The sequence below is a fragment of the Notamacropus eugenii genome, chromosome 6, assembly GCF_028372415.1.
Source record: "Notamacropus eugenii isolate mMacEug1 chromosome 6, mMacEug1.pri_v2, whole genome shotgun sequence".
Lineage (NCBI taxonomy): Eukaryota > Metazoa > Chordata > Mammalia > Diprotodontia > Macropodidae > Notamacropus > Notamacropus eugenii.
Genome location: NC_092877.1, coordinates 352136604 through 352152927, shown reverse-complemented (window position 1 = coordinate 352152927; position 16324 = coordinate 352136604). Strand labels below are relative to the sequence as shown.

Here is a 16324-nt window from a genome sequence, read left to right as displayed (position 1 = left end):
CTTAACATCCTCTTCCTCATTTGTAAAGTAGAGCTGGTAGCTGTGAGGATAAAATAAAATATCAAATATGTGAGGATAATGACATAAATATCATCTCACTTGTAAAATGTTTTGCAAATCTTCAAATGCTATATAAATGTTAGCTGTTATTATTATTATTAGGGGAAGGCAATAAATATAGGATAAAATGACATTTTTATGAAATATTTTGCAAACCTTAAAGCACTATAAAAATGCTAGCCATCATTATTTGAGGAATGTAACCAACAGAGGATAAAATATGATAGAATTTATAAAGCATTTTACAAATCTCAAAGTGCTATAAAATATAAAATATTATTTATGATTGAGGGCAACAACAAAGTCAGGATAAAATGAAATAATATTTGCAGAGTACTTTGTAACCCCTAAAAATGTTATATAAATGCTAGTTGTTATTATTATTGGAAGGTGATAAATACAGGATAAAATAATATACACTTCTAAATTTTAATATTTAATTTAAAAATATATTTTTATTTTTATAAATAACATATTTATAAATTTTTTGAAAATTTTAATGATAACAATGCTCTTTATCATTATTACCAGGAGAAAGTAAGAAATATAGGATGAAATGAATGATATTTGTAAAGCTCCTTGCAACCTTAAAGTGCTATGTAAATACTATCATTGTCATCATTTAGAAGAACCATAGTTGGGAAAGGGCAAGAATTGGATGATCCATGGTGGTATGATTTGGAGCTATCTATGAAGGGATACAGGTGAAATCTCACCTCTCAGAGGTCATTATCCCAGAGTCAGGAGCAATAGTTATAGTAATATTTGTAGATGGTCTGTTAACTGGGTGATTTTCAGCACTCTCTGCCTCCTGATTCAGCCACCATCACCACCGCAGAACGGGACCTCACAGGGCTTAGGGAAATGCTTGATTACCATATATTTCATGGGTTTCTATGGCCAAATAATTCTGTACTTCATGGCCAACCTTCTGGTGTTGAGCCTCTCTGTTCTTTGCTAAGCTGGCTCTTGGACAGTAGCAGGCATGGTGTGAAATGTCACCAGGACCATGCTCAAAGCTTTCCCAATTTAGTAGATTCTGTAGAGCTTGCTGGCAATAGCTAAGCCCCAGTTCCAGGCTTATGGCCACAGGACCATCACAGAGACATTTTCTTCTTGAATACTTCAACATAATTTATGGTAAACAACTCTTTATATTTGTTTTTGCACACTATCTTTTTTTCATTATTTATTTGTGATTTCATTGGTGAGAGGAAGGTTGACTTAGTAGAATGAGTAGTGGTTTTACAGTCAGAAAGAGCTAGATTCAGATCTTGCCTCTGACATATACCCATTATATAGGAAAACCACTTATCTCCAGTGTCCCAAAACTCTGAGACAAGTTACAGAGAAGCTGCTGATCCGCATAGGTGGACTGGTTACCACACTGGTGCATCCCTACCCTGAAGAAATCATAGATACATACTTTCTACTTCCATGGGAGAAAAGAAAAAAAAAAAGAAATAATAAGAAATACAGGGGGGAAATTGATAACCAGTCTGGAACTGTAGAGAATAGGAGTATTATTAGCCGGGCTTTTAGCTTCTTTCTCAATAGCCCAAAATATTCAATCAAACAAGGTTTGGACTATGGCTATAGGAGGCAGAGTGACTTAATGGGTAAAACTTTGAGTACAGAAGACCCTAATTAAAATCCTGTCCTTGGCACTTACTAGCTGCGTGACACTGAGCAAATCACAACCTCTTTGTACTTCAGTTTCTTAATCTGCAAAATGAGTGGATGAATCTGATGACCTCTCAGGTTCTTCCTCATGAGCTCTAAATCTGTTGTCTAGAGAGGATTTCTTGCCAAGGTGGGTGCCTGAAATGGTGGCAAACTGCCTCTTCCCAATATCCCTACTACATCAAAACCATTGTTTGCACCAGACCAATAATGACCAAGAAATCCAATAAGAAACTGCAAATGACTTCTTCTACCCCATAATTCCACTGAAAATTTTCCAGAAACCCACAGGCAGTAGAAAAATGGACCCATTATTCAAAGCTAGGACAGCAAGAGTGGAGAGATTCCCTGAAAAATCCCCAGGGTGTTCAGGGATCCCCAGGTTGGGGGCTTTGGAAGACCAGGGAAATGGGAGAAGAAAATGACATATTGTCCAGCATGATATCAACTAACCTGATGCCACTGCACGAAGACCAGACTGGTATATTGCAAACCCAGGGCCTACTAGGTCCTTAATACTTCATCCTCAGATGGCACAGAAGATCAACACCTGAAATTTAAAGATGCAGAGCCTAACCCCAAGAGGTGGGGGCCAGTGTAAACACCCACCTGACCCAGGGGTGACCACCCCACCCAAAAGCATAACAAGGGGTGGGGAGTATGGTCCTGGGACAAAACTGCATTCAAAAGCTAGCATTCAGAAAGGAGTTCAGGTATCAAGGAACTATAGTCAGGATGATATAAGACCTGACAGCTTCTACTAAAAACTAAAGGAGATCTGGGAATTAAAATTTTCCAGAAGACATAAGAGAGAGGATTGCAACCAAGAATATCTTACCCTGCAAAATTTAGTGTAATTTTACCAGAGAAAAAATGGATCTTTAAAGAATAGAGGACTTACAATATTTCTACGAAAAGACTAGAAGTGAGAAATAATTATAAATTGAAAAACAAATCAATAGGAACCTAGAAAATTAAATTGATTTGAGTGATTGGAAGAGACTTTATGATGATGTGGTGCTATGATAATGGGGGGAGAAGAAACAAGTGTTCCTTTGGCATATCAATGTCTTCAAAAGATTTTGAAGGAATTAAATTAGAGAATCAGAGGTCTTGGGAGTGGTTTGGTTGTGTTCTGCAGGTTTGAAGAAGGAAATAAGAAGTGAGGGCAAAAGGAGGAATATGCTAGTGTAAAAAAACAAGAAGAAGAGGGCAGAATTAGCAACTTTTCATAATTGATATAAGTGAAAATAAGATACAAACATGGAGGAAGGTGGAGGAAGATAGAAACATGGGAGATTAGGTATCAGATGAACTTTCATGTCATCTGAAATGGACAAAGGAGGTGGAACACACACACACACATGCACAGTTTGGTATAGACCAACTCACAGAGAAACAAAGATGGAGCAGAGGGGATGTCAAGAGAGAAGACAACGCTTAAGAGGAAATAGCTGCAAAGAAAATGAATTCCTTAATTTGGGCCATGTTGGGAACTGAGAGGGGTAGAGAGAAAAGACAAAAAACTAAAATTGAAGGCATTTAAGAAAGTCTTAAATTGCTTCTTAAACAATTGGAAAATGACTAAACAAATTGTGTTATATGAATATAATGGAATACTATTTGCCTATAATAAATCATGGAGACAATTTAAGAGAATTCAGGATAGAATGAATGGAGGCAGACTGAAAAAAATCAAAAGAAGAATTTATACAAGAATAGTGACATTTTAGAGAAAAATAATTTTGAAAGACTTGAGAATTTTCATCAATCCATGGACCAGTCAGGGGTCCAGAGGACCTGTGATGAATAATATTATCCACCTTCTAACAGAGAAGTAATGAACATCAAGTACAGAAAGAGATGTGCATTGTTGTACACGGCCACTGTATGATTTTGTTTAGTTTGACTTTAAGCTTCTTCTTATAAGGTTTATTTTTCTCAATTTTTAATAGAGGTATAGAAGGAGAGGAGTTTTCAAGAGTGAGACTTAAAAAAAGAACCACTGAAATATTTTTAAATGGACAGAAGAAAATTCTGAAAGTCACATAGAATTCTCTTTCAGTGTCTGTTCTATGGAAATATTGTTTGTTTTTAAAGTTCTTTTTTTTAAAATAAAAGGGAAGTAGAGTTATTCTGGCATGATTTGTTTTTGATGAAGCCATGGGCTTCTTTGTAATCATTTTTTCCTTTCTAAATATTCAAAAATTTATCCTTTATTGATATGTTCTAAAGTCTTCTCAGGATTCAAAGTCAAGTTCACTGGTCTATAGTTTGCAGCCTCTGTTCTTTTTCCTTGTTTGAAAATTAAGGGGGAAAAGGAAAGAAAAAAGAAAATAAGTATTTATTAAGTTCCTACCATGTGCCAGACACTGTACTAAGTGTTTTACAAATATTATTTCATTTGGTCATCACAACAATCCTGAGAGATAAATATTGTTAATTTTGTAGTTGAAAAAATTGAGGTCAAGTGACTAGTCCAGGGTTACACAGCTAGTAAGTGCCTGAGGCCTGATTTGACTCTTCCTGACTCCAGGCCCACTGTACCACTAAGCTGCTTCACCAATGTCTTCTCAATATCATTTACCCAGTTATCATCTTCCCCAATATCAATTACCAGTTGAGGTCTTATTGAGTTTTAATTGATTGATTGAGACCACTTCAATATTATTGATAACTAGTCAAAAAGCTAGTAGTAATTTGCTTTTACAAACGATATTTACTGGGAAGATTCTATGGAATAAACTGGTACAAAATCATCTGAAAATGAGTCAGCTTTCCTCCACTGTCTTTGTCCCTGGGCAGTGTGGTCTCAAACTTAAAAGGCTTTTTACAAGTATTCTTCTTTTAAATTCAGTTCTGGGTGTGGCATAACCAATAGGTGAGTCACTCACCTTCGGGGCACTGTCTCAGAAACCAGGTTCACAGCTATTGAGTTGGTTCATGCTACCAGCAAACTGCTAGAGAGCACAGTGACTGGAACGGCCATGATTGTTCTGATCATTCAATGCTCACAAGGTTGTTACCTGATCCATCTCATCTGATACCTTTTCCCCTAAGATCTGGAAAGAAGAAACCCCACTGGGATAGAAGAAACAATAGTTTCATTCATTCACCAATAGTTGGCAATGAAGATGTGAAGATTAGGTTATCAGTATATAACGTTTCTCCCTACCTTACAGAAATTCTTCCATGCTTGAAAGCTACCAGAGAACATAGATCAATTTTGGTTGTGCAGGCACATTTGGTTGTAGCTCAGAAGCCAATTCAAAGACTTTTCATCACCACACAGTAAGTGGATAAGAAACAGTCACAGACTATGCACCATTACGCATTTCTAGAAGCAGGTTCCCCATGTTTCCATGTGAGTTGTCACCAGAAAAAGAAGTGTGAACATGCTTGAATGATTGTGCCTCTTTTGGCCAGCCCCTGTCACACTAAGAACTCTTGCTTGTGTACTAAATTATAGATGGGTTGTGATGAGAAATCACCAGACACTCTCCAGTAATTGTTGGATTAATCTAATCTAATATGCATATATCAAACCCCTTTTATGTGTCAGGTCTGAAGCAGTTTGGTGTAGTTGATAGAGTGATGATATTGAAGGCAGAGAAATCTGGGTTCATGGTGCTTAGTATGTAGTAGATGTTTAATGAATGTTTGCCTAATTGAACTGTATAAATGAAAAGCATTGGTTATTTTAAATGAAATTCATGATTTATCATTTTCATGGAAACTTATAGTTGGTAGAAATTTCAAAGGACGGGTTCTATTTAAGACCCATTGATATGGCAAATAATTAAAAAGGAAAATGACAAATGTTAGCAGGGCTATCAGAAAACATGAACATTAATGCACTGTTGGTAGAATTGTGAGTTGCTTCAGTCATTCTGGAAAGCGACTTGGAATTCCATGGCCCTATAAGTTACTTGGCTATGTATATTCCTTTTGTCTATTAGGTCCAAATCTCAATGAAACTTTTAAAAAGAGGAAAAGGGCCCCTCTGTACTAAACTGTTTATAACAGCTCCTTTTGTGGTGGCAAAGAACTGAAACCTTAGGAGCTGCCTATCAGTAGAGGAACGGTTGAACAAATTATGGTACATGAATATAATAGAACATTATTGTGCTGTAAGAAACGATGAAAAATACAACTTCAGAGAGACGTGGGAAGAGTTGTATGAACTGATGTAGAGAGTCACCAGCAGAATTGAGAGAACAATCTATACCACAGTAGCACCATTGTAGCACCTTAAAAGATGTAATTGCCTAGTACAATGACCATCAAAGTCTCTAGAGGACTGATGAAACATACCAGTACTCCTGACAGAGAAGCCATAGACTCAAGGTACAGATTAGAGATAATTTTTTTATATGGCCCATTGACAGAATTTGCTTTGCTTGACTATGCTTACTTGTTTTGTTTTGTTTTCTATTGGGGGAGGGTGAGAGAAAGAGAAAATAGACTTTTGTAACTGAAACAAAAACCAGTTAATTTTCAAAAATGAAACCTCAGAAGTCACCTTGTCTAAACCATTCCTGAACAACATCAATCAACAAATAAACATTTATTGAGTATAGCATTGTATAATTAGGCAGCCATGTGGCACAGTAGATAGAGCACTGGACTTGGAGTCAGAAGGCCCTAAGTTCAAATTTTGTCTTACTTAGCTGTGTGACACTGAGCAAGTCACTTAACCTCTTCCTGCCTCAATTTCCTTATTTGTAAAGTAAAATAATAATTGTGCCTACCTCCTAGAGTTGTTGTAAGAATCAAAGTGCTTTGAAAACTATAAAGTTATATAAATGTTAGTTATTATTGTTGTTGTTGTACTAGGTGCTGGAGGAGATTTTTAAAGTTTAGAATATACATACTTTGGGAGAGGTGTAAGATACCAGTACAGATAACCGTGATACAAATATGATTAGGGAAGAGAAAGCATGATATAGTGGCTAAGACAGTAGATTTAGAGTCAGAGAGACCTGAGTTCAAATCTTGCCTCAAATACTCCCTGTGCAACCTCAGGCAAGCCATTTAACCTCTCTGTGCCTCAGTTTCCTAATCTGCAAAAAAAATAATTGAGAGGGGAGTAGATTTGACAGTTTCTAAGGTTCTTTCCACTTCTAAATTTATGATCCTGTGAAGTCCTGCCTTTCTGTATAATCCTGGACAGCTCACCCCTTAGCACCCCAGACAAATGTCCAAGACTTAATTGTTGCAGGTTCTACCAGAAGGAGTTCTTCATGGCAGCTCCCAGAAAAAAATTTAAAAAAAAAAAATAGGCACGGTGCTAGATATTGGAGATAGGAAGGCTGGAAAAAAAAAATAGTCCCTACTCTCCATGAGCAGGGATGACAATACAACAGGTAACCATAACTTAATAGTGAATCAGTGGAGAAAAGGGAGGAACAATCCCTGGGATGAGGAAAGCCTACGTAAGGAAAATAAGCTGTAGCTGGGCTTTGAAGCATAGCCTCTGGTCACTGTCCACTGTCTAGTGAAAGGTCCATTCACTCCTGAGTCACAGGGTGATTAGATGTCCAAGGGAGGGCCCTTATATGCCTCACTATGGCAATCATCAATGTCAGGCAAAGTTAGTTCAGCAGAAAGAACACAGAAGGGTAGGAGGCAGAGCTGGACTGTCCTCTTTACTCTGCTCCTAACTTGAGGCCTACTTTCCCTGATTTATCTCTCCTCCTCCTCAACCCCCTGTTTTATGCCTTACTTGATATGACTAATCAGGGGCCTAGGGAACAAAACTGTCCCTGTGATTACACCTGTCAAGGAATCTTGTGTGATTCTGAGATATGCAGAGGAAATAGCTTATTGGAGAAGAGCCTACAAGGGAGTAGTTCCCTCTGCTGAACTGACTGCATTTTTATAGTCAACACAAAATAAATGAATTTGATCTTATATTATCTCTTCTTTTAAGTATATTAAGATTATTGGCTCTGGAGTAAGAGGACCTGGGTTCAATTTACTATTTGTGTGATAATAGGCAAACCATTTTTGTCTCCTTGGCTCTCATTTTCTTCATCTGTAAAACGTGAGGAGTCTCTGAGGTCTCTTTCAGCTATAGGAGTCTATGAGTTTATCATTGTGTGACTGTACATGATCCTGTTTCTTTCTCACAACATCAAGGATGCCCTGGATGCATGTGTAAACGATTCTCATCAGAATTTTGTAGAGATGGGAAAATAGGCAGATATATACGTGGGTTTTGTGGTCATTTGTTTTTGGTGATAATAAATTACGAGATTTCTACCCCCCCCCCCCCCCCCCATCCCCAAACTATGGCATCTTCCTCTCATTCAGATTCCTTGAGAATTAATCCCTCAATGTCTTTGATGCTGGGTCACTTCTGACATGTACCTTTTAAAAAAATCAATATTTTTGGTGGTTTTATCACTTCCATTTCTGAATAAATATCTTTCCTCCTACTCAGCAATCTATCCCTTATTAAAAAGAAAAAAGTTTAAAAGGAGAAAAAAGCAGTTCACTAAAGATAACTGTCACATCAACTGAGTCCAGTGTATCCAATTGTCCACCCAGAGGATCTCACCTCTTCTCCAGAGTCAAGCTTGGACCTCCTCTTTTTTTAAGGTTCTTTTTTTAAAAACAAATTTTTATTGATGCATTTTGGTTTTTTTACATCACCAGAATTTCTTCCGGTATCCCTTCCCCCTTCCTCAAAGAGAGCTATTCCATATAACAAATAATATTTTAAAGATAAAAAATAAAAAGGGGAAGAAGAAAAACACCAATCTGATTTTATCAATCAGTTTATCAGACTGGTCATATATTGAAAAAATTTGAAAATAGATGTAATGTACCATACCTATGGGCCTCCTACCTGTGCAAAGAAGCAGGATAGGAGTGTTTTCTCATATCTCTTCTTTGGGATCTTGTTCTTTGTAATTTTGCAGCTTTCACTTTTGATTATTTTGGGATTTTTCTTTGTATTTATCCTGTCCTAGTCAGTGGGCATAGATAGGTCATGATTATTTTGAATAACGAATACCACTGAAGTGATCTCTGAAGTGGTCTCATATTTTTAATCTGAATTGTATGTTTGCTGAAACTAATTACTATAGTTTCCATAAGCGTAACTCCAAATAGAATGAATTAAAATATACACAGCATCTTCAGGGGATTCAGGATCAGTGCTAATCTGGACCTATCTGAATATTGATTTCTTAGCTTTGATTTCCCTCTGGATTAGTTTGTGTAAATCATCTCATGATTCTCTGTACTCCTAATATCCAACATTTCTTACAGCACAGTTGTATATTATTATATTCCTATATCCCAATTTGTTCAGTCATTTCCTGATTGGTGGTAAGGGTCATCTTTTAAAACAACACAAATACCACTGTTTCTGAAGAATTAAAAGTTGTGGGTCACATCAAAGACAGTGATAGATGGTCAGATATCAGTCAATCAAAAAGCCCTGACTGATGCCCAGCACTTTGCATTATGTGCTTCTTTGTATCAGTGGAGACACAAAGAAAGGCAAAATCAGCCCAAGTTCTGTTAATGACATGTACTAGATGGGTGAATTTAGGCAAGTCATTTGTCAGTGTCAAGGAAACTCTCCAAGACAGTGGGTTACAGATCAGGTACTGACTTACATTGGTAAAGGGAGTTTTCTAAACAAATGGAATCACTGGTCCAGTTTACTTGCACCCCACAATTCTTTTGATTGTGCTGTATGGCTTTGAGTCACAGAATACCCCAATTTCTGAAGCGTTATAGTTGCCAAAAGATAGGTAGAATGCAAAATATTACATTACACATTACAAATTAAGAGTTGTGCATCTTCAGTCATGAAGCACTGATGTGGCAGGCAGGCACGTGGAGTCAGTAAGATCTGACCTGACACTTACTAGTTGTGTGACCCTGGGCAAGTCACTCAACTGCTCTTAGTCTCAGTTTCTCCATCTGTAAAATTGGAAACCTTGGCCTTTTTAAGCTAAGGTCTTTCCTAGGTTTCAGTTTGCCTGAAGCAATGCCCATTCAAGTGATTAAGACTAGATAAAAAATGAGGAAAAGAATGACCTCTTTACTTAGTTTAAAAAAAATAAACAAATAAACACATGAATGAATGAATGAATGAATAAATAAATAAAATTGGAAAGGGAAGACCCTCAGGGTTTCTGGCCAAAACAGAAACAATTGCAAGTCTCTCCCAGGCTCCTTGAGCTCCATTAACTTTGCAGCTCACCTTGGGCCATTCATATGACTCCATAACCCACATTCATGTTTAATCAGCCTGGACATGCAGAACTCCACTTACTTAGGTCCTCTCCAAATTTTAGAAGAGGGTTCATGAATATGGTTGTGGTCGCTCTGAAAGACTTAAGAACTCTGATCAAAGCAGTCATTCATGTTTCAGAGGATCTGGGAAGAAAGGTGTGATTCACCTCTAGACCTAGAAGCTTGCATTTTGCCCATAGTCATTGGCTGCGCTTGTTTTGTCTGATTGTATTTATTTGTTATGAGAGCCTTTTTCCCCTTTCTTCACTCTGTTGTTAATAGGGGTGTAAGTGGGAGTTATTGATAGTGATGCAAATAAAAAAAAGAGGGTCATTGTAACATTTGTTTAAAAGCAAACAAAGAACAAAAAGACTCTTAGAAGGAAATCCACACAAGTGGACTATTTTGAAAGTAATGTGTACAATTGATTTTATACTTCTAAAAAAGTAAGTGGTGGGAAATACTGGTGACCCTCTCTTTGTGTTCTATGTATGGAAATGTTCTTTTTTTAAAGTTCAAAATTACAGAAATTTAAAAAATAGTTGTGGTCACAAAATTCTTCACCTAGAGGCTGACCTAGTGATGCATCTTTCCATGCTTTAAGAGATCTTTGACCTGAGTCCTGGCTTTGAGTCGGGGACTCTCCAGCTTCTTGTGACCATTTTTTTAAGGGGCTCGCTCTTCAAGAACTCAGTTTCATCTTAAAATAAGGTATTACTTTAAGGCTTCTTTTCATACAGTAGGAGCTTAAAAATAACAGCACACATGTTATATTTTCAAGGAAAAAATCCTTATTTGCTAAAAAAAAAATTTGAAAAAGGATAAAATACCTCTTAGAGTTGCTATAGAGTATAAAATAAATTGACAATGTTTTATATGGAGCAATAAGATACAGGGAAAGAAGTCTGGGTTTGGAACCAGCTATCCTGGGTTCCAATCCTTGCTGTGCTATTTGGATAATATCAAGTCACTTCTTTGGGGTACAGTTTCCTCATTGGTAAAATGATGGCTTAGAACTAGACAATCTCTGAACTCCTTTTCAGAAGGAAATCTGTGAGTCCATAATTCTATCTGTGTGACCATCTCTCAGCCTCATCTGTGAAATAAGGTGGTTTGCTAGCTGGTCTTTGATCTCCATTTCAGTTCATGATACATGGGTAGCTTTGCTGGAGCTGAGATTTCATCCATGTATGAATTCTCTCCACCAAGGCTGGTCAGAACCCATTCATGACTGCCCATCTAGTGAGATATCTGTCCATGTTCTGCATGGGAATCCTCCATGGGAGCATACCTGTCCTCCTGGGAGCCTTCCTCTTGCCCTTTTGACATCTCATGGATGTCAACTGAACATAAGGATGGTCCACTAGGTAACCTCTGCATTGGCCTACCTTCTTTCTGGTTTCACATCTCTCTGACCAACCTCCTTTAAGTTCCTTCTCTGGCTTAATTCTCCTGTTGTAGTCTACTGGTGCACACTTATCAATCAATAATCATTCACTCAATCTATATTAAGTAAGGGCCCACTAGGGGCCAATGCCTTTTTGTGACCCTCCTTGTGAGCCCTTTTCAGAATGTAGTATTCCATGTTTCTTGGTCCCAGAGTATGACCTGGTGAATATTGTTAAAAACATGGGCTCATATTTCAAGGAAAAATTTGTCCCAATGAAAAGCAATACACTTTTTCTAAAGGCTTCTTCATGCTTAATTCTTAGCCTAGTTCACTGTCTATCCTCAGTGTATTGATGGACCCACTGTTGAGGTTCTCCATCTCAACTGTAGGTGATAATATGGACGACTAGATAATAATTATAGTTAATATTTCTATAGCCCTTAATGTTTACAAGGTGCTTTACATATAGTATTGCCCTTGATCTTCCCAATCTTTTGAGTTAAGTGCTCTTATGGTCTCTTAAGAGATTGGGAAACTGAGGCAGAGGGAGATTAAGTGACTTGCCCAGGGTCACACACCTAGGAAGTGTCTGAGGTTAGATTTCAATAATAACAACCTCTCTGCTTGTTCCTCACTCTCATGTCATCTCAACCCCTTAGAATTCCAAGTTTCCAGCTTCAAGGATACTTCCTACAGATCTTTTCTGCTCCTTCACCCCCTCCAGCTGCTAGTGTTTCTCCAGAAAAATTATCCAGTATTTATTTGATATATATTTTGCATGCACTTTTTAATGTGGTGGCTCCATTCAATTCAATTTACATTTATTAAGCACCTACTATGTGCCAGGAATCTTGCTAAGCTCTGGGGATACAAAAGAGGCTGTCCCCAGAATATAAATTTCACTTTGTAACCCTAGCTTTGCCGACAATCAATAAGCATTTATTAGGCACTTATTTTGTGTACATCCACAGTGCTCGGCACATAGTAGGTCCATGATAAGCGTAATAAATTCAAATGGATAGCTTGATTCTGCCGTACTCATAGTCACTACTTTTAAGACCTTTGCGCGGCTTTATATATTTCCTGGCGCGTTTATTTCTTGGGTGTACAAAGTGTTACTTCTCCCTCAAGCAGACTGGAAGCTCTCTGAGGGTACAGACTCTCATTGTGCTTTGGTCCCGCCCCTAGGAATCCTCGCAAACTGCAGAGAAGAGGCAGCCGGGGGCCTTTCTCGAGTCCCCAGGCCCCGAGGGTGCTGTGGAAGCGTCCTGGGCCGGGGCACGCCCGCCTCTCCCTCGGCCCCGGGGCCGCCCTGGGCCTGCGAACGCGCATTTGTGCGGGTGGCGCTACTCGGCACTCTACGGTATGTGGGCTGGCCCCAAATCCCCATGTGGTCCCGACATCATTGACATGGCGGAATCCTCCCCCCAAAGCTGCTGCTAGTTATTTTAGCGGCGGCGGCTGGAGGAGGAGGAGGAGGAGGAGGAGGAGGAGGAGGAGAAGGAGGAGGAGGAGGAGGAGGAGGAGGAGGAGGAGGAGGGGGAGGAGGAGGGAGGAGCAGCGGAGGCGGCGGCGGCGGCGGCGGCGGCGGCAGGACGGATTTATCGGGCTGCCTGGCTGGAAGGGAGGGAAGGCAGGCCGGCCGGCAGGCAGGCAGGCAGACAGGCAGGCAGGCAGGCAGGCAGGCAGGCAGGCAGGCAGGCAGAGGGCGACCCCGTCTCTTACGCGCCCCCGGCACCCACCCTGCTCCAGCCCTCGGGAAGGTAAGGAGCGGCCGCCGCAGCGGCCGGGAAGGGTGGGCGGGCGGGAGCCAAGGAGCAGCCCCAGAGCTCAGGCTGGCGGCGGGGTCCCGCGCCTGGCCGAGGCGTTGGAGGAGCGGGACTGCCCCGGAAAGCCCCGGAGCCGAGCCCAGTCCCGCTAGTTGGTTCCAGGGAACCCTTGGGGTTTCGGGGGGACGTCCTCCTTTCTGAGCAGGAAAACTTCAGGCTTAAGTGGCGAGGCTGCGCTGGAGGCGGAGAGGGGCTGGGGTGCCCCGAGCCTCCCGCCCTCCCCCTTTCCCACCCCACCCCCACTTTCCGGGCTGGGGGAAGCTGGTGGGGGGGATACACCCGGGAAAGGGGGGCTGGGGATGGAGATGGGCGCCTACCGAAGTGTGAAAAGTGTGGGGGGGGAAGCATTTAGTGCGAAGATTCCTTCCCCTTCCCCCAATCAGTGCTTTGCCAAAAAACATTTTTCCAAGAAAAAGAAAAACCGGCCAATTTTAATTTCTTCTACGTTGTGCCTGCTCCCTGCTCCCTGCTCCAGCGCCCTGGCACCTCTGTCCCCCGCCCCTGGGTCCCCTGTCTCTGAGATCCCCCGCCCCCCATCTCGGTGTTAGGATCGTTGCCTGAAGGGGAGGGGAAAAGAGGGGAGGGGGTGCGGGGGGGGGTGGTGGAGGGAAGAAGGCTGCAGCGGAATCTTCGACGTGTCACTTTCCATATGGTGTGAGGGTTCAGCCCAGACCCATGAAAGAGCGCAAAGTGTTGCTGAAGTTTGGACGACTTTTGTGTGTGCGCCGGGGGGCGGGAGGGGCCCTCGGCGGGGCGGGCTCGGGAGGTGAGGATGCCTCTTTATTTTCTCCCCCTTTCTCTCCCCCCCCCCGTTCCTCCCTTTGCCGGGCTTTGTAGCCGGGGTGGGCTTTGGGTGCCGGGGCGCTGGGGGTTCCATGGCTACGGGCGTGGGAGGAGGGCCTGAGCGCTACAAAGTAGCCGTTTGCGGGACAGGAGGCTACAAAGTAGCAGTTTTTCGAACCTTCGCCGCTCGCCGAGCCCGGGAATCCCGGGAGACTCCTGGGGCGCAGCGGGACTCCCGGGCTCGGGTCTCCGGGTCAGGGCCCTGACATTTACTTACAATGCTCCCCCGCTCCTTCCACCCCTCCTCCCCCCTGGTCCCCCCTCCCCCCGCCAAATCCTTTCCTCCATATCTTCATTTCCCCGCTTTCTGGGTGTCCTCCTTGCGTCCCTGGGCTGCTTTTGGAAAGCCGTCGGCACTGTAGGGGTTGTTCCCAACTTGTAGAGTTGGGAAAGGGGTGAACGGTCAGAGGACCCTCCCGCCTCCCTCCAGCTCCCTTCCTTTCGCCTTCGGCCCCCAGTTGGGGGAGCTCAATCTGGTTGGGGAGGGAGGAGGAAGAGAATCTGTGCCCTGAGGCAGGAGCGCTGAGAGCTGGGGAAGAAGGAGGGAGGGACGCGGAGGCTCCTAGGGGCCCAGAAAGCTGGAGCCTAGGCTCGGGTCGCGGGTCCTGGCTGGGGGCTGCACTCACTCTTCGGCCCGAGGTGTTGGGCCTGGGCCTGGGGCTGGGGGAGAAGCACCGGGCACTGTAGAGAGTGGGATCGGGGGGCTGAGGATGAGGATGGTGCGGGAAGGGTCTGTCACTCCAGTGCAAAAAAATGGGGGGAAAAAGCCGGAGGCGTTTTGTGGCTCCAGCGGAGGCCCGAGCTCTCCGCGTAAACTTTTCCAAAATGTCTGGATACGGGGGGGAGAAGGAGACTGGGGACCGAGCCAAGGCAACTTTTCTACCCAGATGAGTTTGTGCCTCATGGAAAAGGGGTCTGAACCTTGGTTTGCAAGATATCGCCCAGTTGGAACACTTGTTGAGCTGGGCTGGACTCGGGCAGTAGAGATGGGGGGATGGGGATTTTTTCTTTGGAGTAAGACTTTGTCTTAAGCCCTCGCTCTGCCATCCCAGACGAAAAGAAAGAAATGGCATTTTACCAAGACATATTACGGTTTGCGGACTCTTTTAAAAGTTAACCACCCTTCCCCCCCCCCCCCCCCAGTGTTTTTCTTTAAATCGCATTTGGATTTGGGCCGAGGCTGCCTGCCTGCCTGACACTTGGTGGGGGCTCGTTCCAGAAGTATTTAACCCCATCCCTGTTGATATGTGAGTTATCGTTCCCTGCACCCCTACCTCCGCCCCCCCCTTTCCCTCCCAGATTGATTCAGACTTTGCTGCCACCCTGATTTTTCTGTTGGGGAGCATCTCCTGATTGCTTGCCTGTTTATTTTTTAATGTGCAGCTAATTTGGTTTGAATTTCGTCCAGTTTCCAGCCCCCTGTGGAGGGAAGGTCTGTGTGAGAGAGAAGGGAGAGAAAAATAATCCTCTGGCTTTTGTGCCCGGTAGGGGAGGGTCAGTGGCGGCCTGGATGAAGAGGTGAGGAGTCCTAGGGAGACAGAAGAGAAGTATGCAGAACAAGGGAAGCACCTCTCGGTAACCTCTTTTCTAGAGAAATTGGAAAAAGGAAAACAGTAGATCTGGTAATGCCCCCAAGGTGATCTGTAGATTATTCTGGAATATCCATAGAGACCACTTTGCCCATTCATAAGGAATCCAAATTCAACCCAGGAGAATCCCATTTTAGCAGCATAGAAATTTAGGGCTGGAAGGGACCTTAGAGCTCACTTAGTCCAATCCCCTCTTCAGGATAGGGAAACTGAGTCAGGAGGCTACATGATTGGCCCAAAGTCACCGGCATTTCTAGGACTGCAAGCCAGGACTGGCCACCAATATTACTAGATGTCCTTAGATTCAATTTTCAAATTGCCAGTTTGATTCGAGAGAGAGACCGGGCGAGTTAGTTGCTTCATCCAAGTACTTCAAATAGGTCAAACACTGATAAATCTATATATATGTAGAAAGCTACAAATTTTAAAGTTTGTATATTGCTGATGTTTGGAAAAAAGGATTGTGCCACTGAAGAAAAACATTCAGAATATTTGTTTTATTTCAAGAAAACAGTTCAAGTAACTGTTATTGGCAATGAAAAAAAGACACTGAACAGCTGTGTGATCCTGGGCAAGTCACTTCATCTCTGCCTCGGTTTCCTCACCTGTAAAATGAAGATAATGACAGCATTACTTCACTGGGTCATATGAGGATCAAATGGAATAATATTTGT

General features: G+C 42.2%; 1 protein-coding gene across 2 annotated transcripts in view; it reads left to right on the top strand.

Moving 5' to 3' along the window:
• The first annotated feature begins 12962 nt into the window (after positions 1-12962).
• The window catches only part of FNDC3B (fibronectin type III domain containing 3B), a 373090-nt gene continuing 369728 nt past the window's right edge, over positions 12963-16324 (top strand). The window contains exon 1 of one of the 2 annotated variants that reach the window (XM_072618464.1): positions 12963-13152. The gene's annotated coding sequence lies outside the window, so the exon portion shown is untranslated. Of the gene's footprint in view, positions 13153-13837; positions 13985-16324 lie in introns of those variants that run through there. The other variant, XM_072618466.1, reaches the window with a different exon arrangement.